The sequence below is a fragment of the Triticum dicoccoides genome, chromosome 1B (genome assembly GCF_002162155.2).
Source record: "Triticum dicoccoides isolate Atlit2015 ecotype Zavitan chromosome 1B, WEW_v2.0, whole genome shotgun sequence".
Taxonomy (NCBI): domain Eukaryota; kingdom Viridiplantae; phylum Streptophyta; class Magnoliopsida; order Poales; family Poaceae; genus Triticum; species Triticum dicoccoides.
In genome coordinates this window covers 83617764-83625528 of record NC_041381.1, presented here as the reverse complement: position 1 = coordinate 83625528, position 7765 = coordinate 83617764, and the positions used below count along the sequence as shown (strand labels likewise).

Sequence of the window (7765 nt, the reverse complement as noted above, 5' to 3'; positions counted from 1 at the left end):
TGCCAGTTACGTCTACAACCGTTCATCGCTCATCGAAGGGTCAACAAGCAAAGATAACGGTTCGCGGGTCTGGGTCGCTCTCCTTCGTCGATCGTCCATCCGACGGCTGAGATGGCGCGGGAAAAGCTATTCATCGCTCGACAACGTCATGTGCCCTTAGCTTTCTGCCTTTTGCTTTCTAGCTCTGTAATGGCTATAAAAGCCAGCCATCTCTTCCATTCGAGGCATGTAAAAACCTATTGGGTATAAACCCTAGCCGCCGGTGGCGTGCTAGCTCAAATTCTCCCAATTTCCTGACTGAAATCAGCTAGTTTAGTTAAAATTCAGTAGGTGGGGGCTCTGGTGCTGACAGCAGGGCGCATGATTCTCTCTCCCGGTCCGCACTTCGCCCGATTAACCCTAGCCCCTCCGCTCCTTGCAGCCTCACCCGTCGCCGCGCTCCGTCCTCCTCTCCTCCCCGTTCTCTCCAGCCGCCGAGTTCGCCGCCGCCGCCGCCCTCCCCGGCGAGCTCGCCCCTTGCCATCGCCGGGAGGAAAGTGCAGAGCCGACGCTCGCGTCGCTGCTCCGTAGAGAGGAGCACGCCATCGAGACGACCCAAAAAGGAAACACCGCCGGCCGAAGCATCTATGGGGGCCCCATGGTTGCCGGCGACCGGACGCCACCACCGCCGCCGATGTCGTCGGCGCCCCCACGCCATGCTTCCGAACAGGTTCGCACGCCTCGCCCTCGCCCCCTGTTACTTTCGCCTCGCTGGTTCCTTCTTTGCACTCAGGGTGTGCTGGTACCGTGCTCTGACTCCCTGCTGCTCATCGCTTAGGAGGAGGATGGCCACGAGTTTGCAGTGGAGGGGGGCGCATCCATCGGCCGAGATCGTGAACACTGCCCTTGACGGCGTGCTGGTGGTGGCCTGAGTACCATCTGTCGGAGAGGAGAAAGGCATGCCTACCCCTTCTTGAGAGGTACCAACTCCATTGTATCTCTCCCGTTTCCCCACACCACTTTTTTCCCCCCAAAATCATGGCAAACCAGCCGCTGGATCAGCACTTGCATTTCTCTGTGTACTTGCATTTGTTGTGTATGCTGACGGTCTCTTTCTTGCAGCGGTCGTGTACAAGGCCAGAACGACAAAGCCGCTCCCACTGCTCCCCAGTGCAGAGGATTGCATATAGGCTCTATGACGCAGATTGTGTATGCCTCTTATTTATTTGGTTTGATTTAGGAATAGAATCACTGGCGATATGTATTTTATATTTAGACCTATGGAAAGGTATGTGACGTGACAGTGCAAAGCTTTTTAGGGCCATCCTATTTCTCCTGTTGGAAATTATGTCTCATATTTATTCTGTGAACTTCAGAACAAACACTCAATTTGCTCACTTTAGTAGTGTGTTATTCATCGCGATCTATGAAGCAGATCCTATTGAATTTATAGTTGCTATTAAACATGATACTTGTTGACAAGCAGACGATGTGTGCCATGATGAGAGCAACGCAAGTAATGGTTGCGTTAGTGTTGCATATACATCACTGATTGTGTGTATCTACTCTACTTCTTAGTTGATTTAATAATTAGTGGCTCACTAATTAAACAAATCTGGATGCTAGAACTAATTTGTGCCCCTCTAATTAAACAACCCAGGGTGCTAAAACTTTCTGCAATGGAGCTAATTAAATAAACCAGGATGCTAAAAATAATTAGTGGTTCACTACTTAAACAAACCAGGAGGCTAAAACTTGCTATAATGGATTCTTGAATTGCTAACTTATATATAGCTCATGTCAATTGAGGATTGCATATATTCAAGCAGGTCGCCGGTGGTCCGTTGGTTGATGAATTTTGCTTATCTTCAATGTTCTATGTAGCATGCCAGTAATGCTTCCTCACCTGCTTGAAAAAGAAGCTGACTATTGCATATCTGGTCAACCTTTCCTAGGTGAGATCCCTCTTTCTTCTTCCTATTTTCTTTGCCTTCTCTAGGTACTCTCTCCGTTTTTATTTACTCTGCATATTAGGTTTTACTGAAGTCAAACTTCGTAAAGTTTGACCACATTTATAGAAAAATATAAACATTTATCATAACAAATCTATGTAATGTGAAAGTACATTCAATAATGAATCTAATGGCATTGATTTGTTATTGTATATGTTAATATTTTAGTTTGTAAACTTTGTCAAAGTTTACAAAGCTTGACTTTGACCAAAGCTAATACGCGGACTAAATAAAAACGGAGGGAGTAATAGATTGTGACCTCCATTTTGGTTCGGGTTAAGCTTTAATAAGGTTGTCGGGCATATAGAACACTTTAATTGTGATATAATGCATCTGACCCTTTAATCGTATACTCCGGGAAGTATAATATAGATGATATTTTTGAGTCAATTATAAGGTTTCGGTTACATTGGGAAGATAGAAGTCAATTATGAAGTGCTGCTTATTGGCAAATGGTAGTTCAGAACTTAAAGCTAACTAGCACAACACGAAGACATTAGTAGCTTGGTTCATGTTAAGCTTTAAAGTCTGTACCGTTGTTCTTTTAATTCCATGCTTTCCATTTGTGTGTTCTCATTTTCTGCAACAATCACAATTAATGTTTGCTCGATTCATAGCTTTCGTCTCCTTCACCTTGCGACGCCTAAGTTTATTCAGTGTACGGCCTCTATTTTTATCGGCGTGTCCTAAAACTACTATCATTTATGCAGTCTTATGATAAGGTTATAAGGGTTGACTGCTCATAGAAGGTTATTGTTCAATCCATGGATACAGTCTAGCATCTTATGATAAGAAGAGAATATGCTAAGGTATCACTTCACTTACGCAAACCTTTTTTTTCTTCTCTCTGACATGTCCATTGGTGTTGGGCACCATTAGTGCTCCAGCTTATGCTGTGTTTGTTTTGCAAGCTGTCGCTGTGTTGTAATCTTTCAGTTGTTCCTTTGCATTATGTGGGAGACGCCACAATCTATCAAGTAGCTATCTGCAATTCTTTTTACCAAGGCACTTATACTTTCTTATAGATAAATTGCTTCTATACTCCAATACCTCCAATATCAGCCTCCAAAGTTAAGCATTCCAGGTTCTCAGTGTGCATCACTTTTCCCTCTTGCCGACAGAAAATTATCTATGAAAGAAACCTTATTATTAGTTCATGATGGAAAGAAACCTTGTACTGTTACATGAATGGCATCCATGTGCTGACACCATTGAGCTTAATTTAGATATGTGGATGTAGTCTTTCTGTTTGTGTGTAAGATAATTACTTTATCTATTTAGTTGATCCTTGCTCTTATTGAAAATAGATAGATTATCCGTGATGGAAGTTGAAGTTACTGTGATAATTGGTTTATCAATTTAGCTAATCCTTACTATTTTTACACCCTTCAGTAAAAAAAGGTTGGTCATTTTGATTCCTGCTACCAATTTGTTTGTCCTGTAAAGTGAGATACATATTATTAACTTATTTTATTTCAGGGAGATACATTGACAGGAAGTGCTCACTCGCTTGAATTGTTTCTATCGGGGGCAGAATTATTGTTGAAACATGCCACCGTGTGTAAGATGAATAGGAACTTTCAGAATTATTCCCAAACATGCCACCGTGTCGATCATTGGCGATATGTGCTGGGCGATCATTCCCAAACATGCCATCTGATTCCGTTTGCCGTATTGCAGCTGGTCTGGGATCTGAGCGAACCTGTCGCGCCCGACTTCGTCCTCCACTTGGTCGTAGCCATCCACAAAAAGAGGGGATGTCATGACAGCCGGGTCCTCACCTGTCTCCACTCCATAGCATGTACTAACCATTCTCAATCTGTCTTGATTAAGTTTGTGTGCTTTCTTCCTTGGTTGCCTTTCTGTTTATATGATTCGGTTTGGGATGTCCTGCTGCTCATCAAGGTCAACGGCGGAGCCGCGATATAAAGTTGGAGCGTGCCCTTTCGTTAGTGCCGTCGTTCTCTCCTCCACGGCTGTCGTTGTCACGAGCCCAAGTATCTTTGCTGGGTATCGACGGCATTGGTGGACCTAATAGGTCCGTCGTACATCTCCTCTGTTTTTATTTATCTGGTCAGCCAGGGTTTGTATCTACGTTTTTACTATCGTATATGTTACCTGTGGCATTGCCGCTCACCTGGCAATCATTGACATCATGTGGTTGTTCTGTGCTTCGTGGTGTTACTACTCCCTCCGTTTCAGTTTACAAGTCCTACGCGTATACCTAGGTTGTCAATTTTATCACCCTAATGTAAATATATAACACAGAAAATTATACGGTTTGAAAATAGAACATCTGAAGTTTATATTGATATATTTTTTATAATATATGACTTGTATTAGGTTGGTCAAATTGACGACCTAGGGGCACGCCCTATAAACTGAGAGAGAGGGAGTAATATCTTTAGGATCCCCTCACTGGTCAGCATGGTTAGCTTCAGATACATGTTATAGGAAGTCTAAATACCCTGATAACTTTTCCCTTTTATGCTATTTTTATTAAGTGGTGATGGTAAAGAACTGGAATTATGTGAACATGTTGATCCTTTTTCTGATACTTTCATACCTTAAATTATATAAGCCATTTTGGTGGGAGATCCACTTTTTAAAACTCCTATTGTATATGATTCATGCTGGAGAGATGACGGAGTCACCATATTGAGGAAAGTTAGTCTGGCATCAGATTTTATATGGTCTGATGGTCAGACACTACTGGAATTTCATCATTCTATTAGTGAAATTTCATTTGATGATACAACATAATCCCTCCGTCCGAAAATACTTGTCCTACAAATGGATAAAAATGGTAAAACTAAAATAGGTCTAGATACATCCATTTCTACGACAAGTATTTCCGGACGGAGGGAGTACCTGTCAAGAGTCATAGATTACTACATATGAGGTACTGCAGTAATGCCTTTGCTCTGTATGCCTGCTGCCTAACTTGTATTCTATCGTACTTATGATATCCTGAATTGACGACTTCCATTCATTCATAGAAAAAGAAGAAAAGAGAAGAAGCATCAAGATATCATGCAAAGGTACTTCCATTGTGAAATATAGATGTGCTGCATTTGGCGCTGGTTTGAATAGTGTGCTGATACATTAGTCTAATTGTTCCTGGATAAAGCATTTGGCGCTGTTTTTCGTTCTATCTGTCTATCTTTGCCTTGCACACCTCAGAAAGTACATCACTATGACATTTTTCTTAGTTTTATAGACTTATTATTGTTACTTCTATTAGTCAAACACAATTGGAGAAGTGATTTTGGTTCTGTTGTGATTTCTCTCAAGTTACCGATCATATACTGCTTTCCACATTGTTCTTATTCCTGTGACTCGAGCAGACGACCGACGTCCCACCCTCGCGTCGCCCTCCTCGGGCGACTCGGTAGGGAAGCCGAGCCGCCGGCTAGCAACCACCCCCCGCCGACCTCTCCCGCATCGCCGCCGCCGTAGGGATGGTTGCGGCGGGGCAGATCTGACCCGCCGCATGCTAGCCCCTTCCCCCCGCACACCCGATCTCCTCCTTGTGCGGCGCGTTCTCCCCGCCCCCTTCCTCGTGGCCGCCACGCAGGTCCGGTGGGACGTGTCGGTACCTTGGCCGCGTCTTGGGGCTTGATGCGGGCCCCCTCCTTGCCTCCCAGCGTGGCCGTGTCCGCCCCTCTCCCGCCGGGATCTGGTGCTCCGCTCCCTGGTAGTGCCCGACGGCGGTGTCTCTTGCGGCAGGCCGGCCGGGTCATGGCTGCGTGCGTGTCTCCTGCAGGGGCGAGTCCAGCCTTGCGGTCGTGGACCTACGACCCTTCCTGCATCCATTACCGGCCGGCTTCAGGCCCGACGCACCCCGGGAGCCGCGCTCCTTCGGCTCGTCGTCACCTGAGCACCTTCGCACCCCCACCCTGATGGTGCTTTGGTTGGTTGTCCATCCTGGCACGTCTTTGATTCTGGCGTACTCACGGATCTGTGCCCCCCTTCCAGCTCCCTGGGCTTGCCGGCGTCCTTGCTGCTTCGGTCCCGGTGACACGGATCTATGCCACCTTCTGGATCAGCGCTCGCTCGGGCCTTTGACCCGTCACTCTCCCTGCCACCTCTCATTTCGCTCAGCCGCCCACCTCCATGCCCCGTCTGTCCTTCAGCTGCTTCGTTGCTCGCGCGTCCGGCGGCGCCCGGTGCCTCTTCGGTGGCGGGCATGGCTCCCCTTAGTGCAGTTGTGGCCCCGACCTATCCATGACTTCCTCTTCTCCGATTCGTGATCCGACGGCTTGGGATTGCTCGGACACTGCCCAGGGCGAAATCCCTACATACCGTGCTGGCAGCCGCGACAACTGCGGGCGTCGTCCCCTTCTTGGAGGCGTTGTCATGGCCGTTATTTGAGCCCCTCTTCAAGCATCAGGGGAAACCGTAGCTCCGGTTATCCGGATCAGACGGTACGTCTCGGCGTCATTATCCTACACGAAGCTGCCGTCTTGTTTGCTTGCGGCGTCCTTGGATCTGGATCTGGAGATTATGATCGTCTTATTGTTGGTTTGGGCCACTTCTCAGGATGGCTAGTTTAGCCGTGTTTTTCTCTGTTTGGGCGAGCATCCCCAGCTTCTCTGCTCTGTGCACCATGTTCACACCTGTTGTCTTTGTGTCATGTGTTGTTCCACATCTTGTACTCGTTCTAAATTTCTTCTATCAATGAAATGACACGCAAGCTTTTCGTATTTGCGAAAAATATATTTGCATGACTCATAAGTCATAATGCAAAAAATAATATGTGTCCAAGGAAGCGGACCAGGATATATATTGCTTTCCATATATGTAGTCAAATCTACTTCCTTAGTCCTACCTGTTAACACTGAGTTTTTTTGTGTGTGGCTATTAACCAAGTAGCAGACCAGAATTTGACTCATTGTTATATGAATTAAATATGGATTGTGTCATGTCCACAGTAAGATATGTAGGGCAAAAGATCGGCCAATCAGGCCATTGCACTTCTTAGTACCTCAGCTATACTTGATGTGTAGTTGCATATTCTTGCTATATAATTTGTTCTGACTGCCATGCTTCTTAATTTACAAATGATGTCGCTTCCTAATTTTTTGTAATTACAATATGGTCTGATAGACATTTTATATGTTCCTCTCATTCTTTTGTCTGGTTTTGAGCTCAGATGTATTCAAGGCTGTATTGCAACAATGCATCTTCAGGGACTTGGAAGTTTCATCTATTAAGAGAAGCCGATGCTTGTGCGGATTGCTGAATCAATCAAGATGGAAGCTGATGCAATTAGAGTCCCATTGGTACCATTGCCTGTGATCGCGATGCAGGCACTCACTCTAGGATCTGATGTATTTTTTTTTTGCTAATCCCTTATGGTAGATTATAGTTCAAGTAGTGAATTCATCCACTTCTATACATATTTTCTTTTGTTGTCTGCTTTGTGTTCCTGCAACTCAGCATGATCACCAAAGGGACGTCTCCTAAAAATCAAGAGAATAACTAATTGCATATGCTTTTTACTTGTGTTCCTTTTGGGAGATTGAGATGATGCACACTTGAATTATGAGTGAATTATGTGTCCTTGGCTATTGAAAATTTTGTATTGTATTCTGGGTAGGTCATGATCATGTATAGGGGGCTGGATGAGTCTGAGCAGGGAGGTTTGTACTGAACTCATGGGCACTTGTGCTGTTATTTTGTCAGGAGATTATCATTTTATCTCCGAATATTTGTACTGAAACTCTGCTTGTTGGATGCATTTTAGATGGTCCTGTACAAGTTGTATCTTT

At 45.1% G+C, this 7765-nt stretch overlaps 1 long non-coding RNA gene across 9 annotated transcripts; it reads left to right on the top strand.

The window, feature by feature from the left end:
• Window positions 1-252: 252 nt before the first annotated feature.
• LOC119320721 lies at window positions 253-7497 on the top strand. 9 transcript variants are annotated; one of them, XR_005155066.1, is made up of 11 exons: window positions 253-709; window positions 818-959; window positions 1102-1188; window positions 1809-1934; window positions 2702-2800; window positions 3299-3392; window positions 3471-3552; window positions 3672-3792; window positions 3897-4029; window positions 4991-5032; window positions 7147-7497. It is a non-coding gene; the product is annotated as an uncharacterized LOC119320721 (long non-coding RNA). The 9 variants fall into 9 exon arrangements; XR_005155069.1 differs by lacking the exon at window positions 3299-3392 and having other exon boundaries at window positions 3471-3548; XR_005155062.1 differs by lacking the exon at window positions 3299-3392.
• Window positions 7498-7765: the final 268 nt, after the last annotated feature.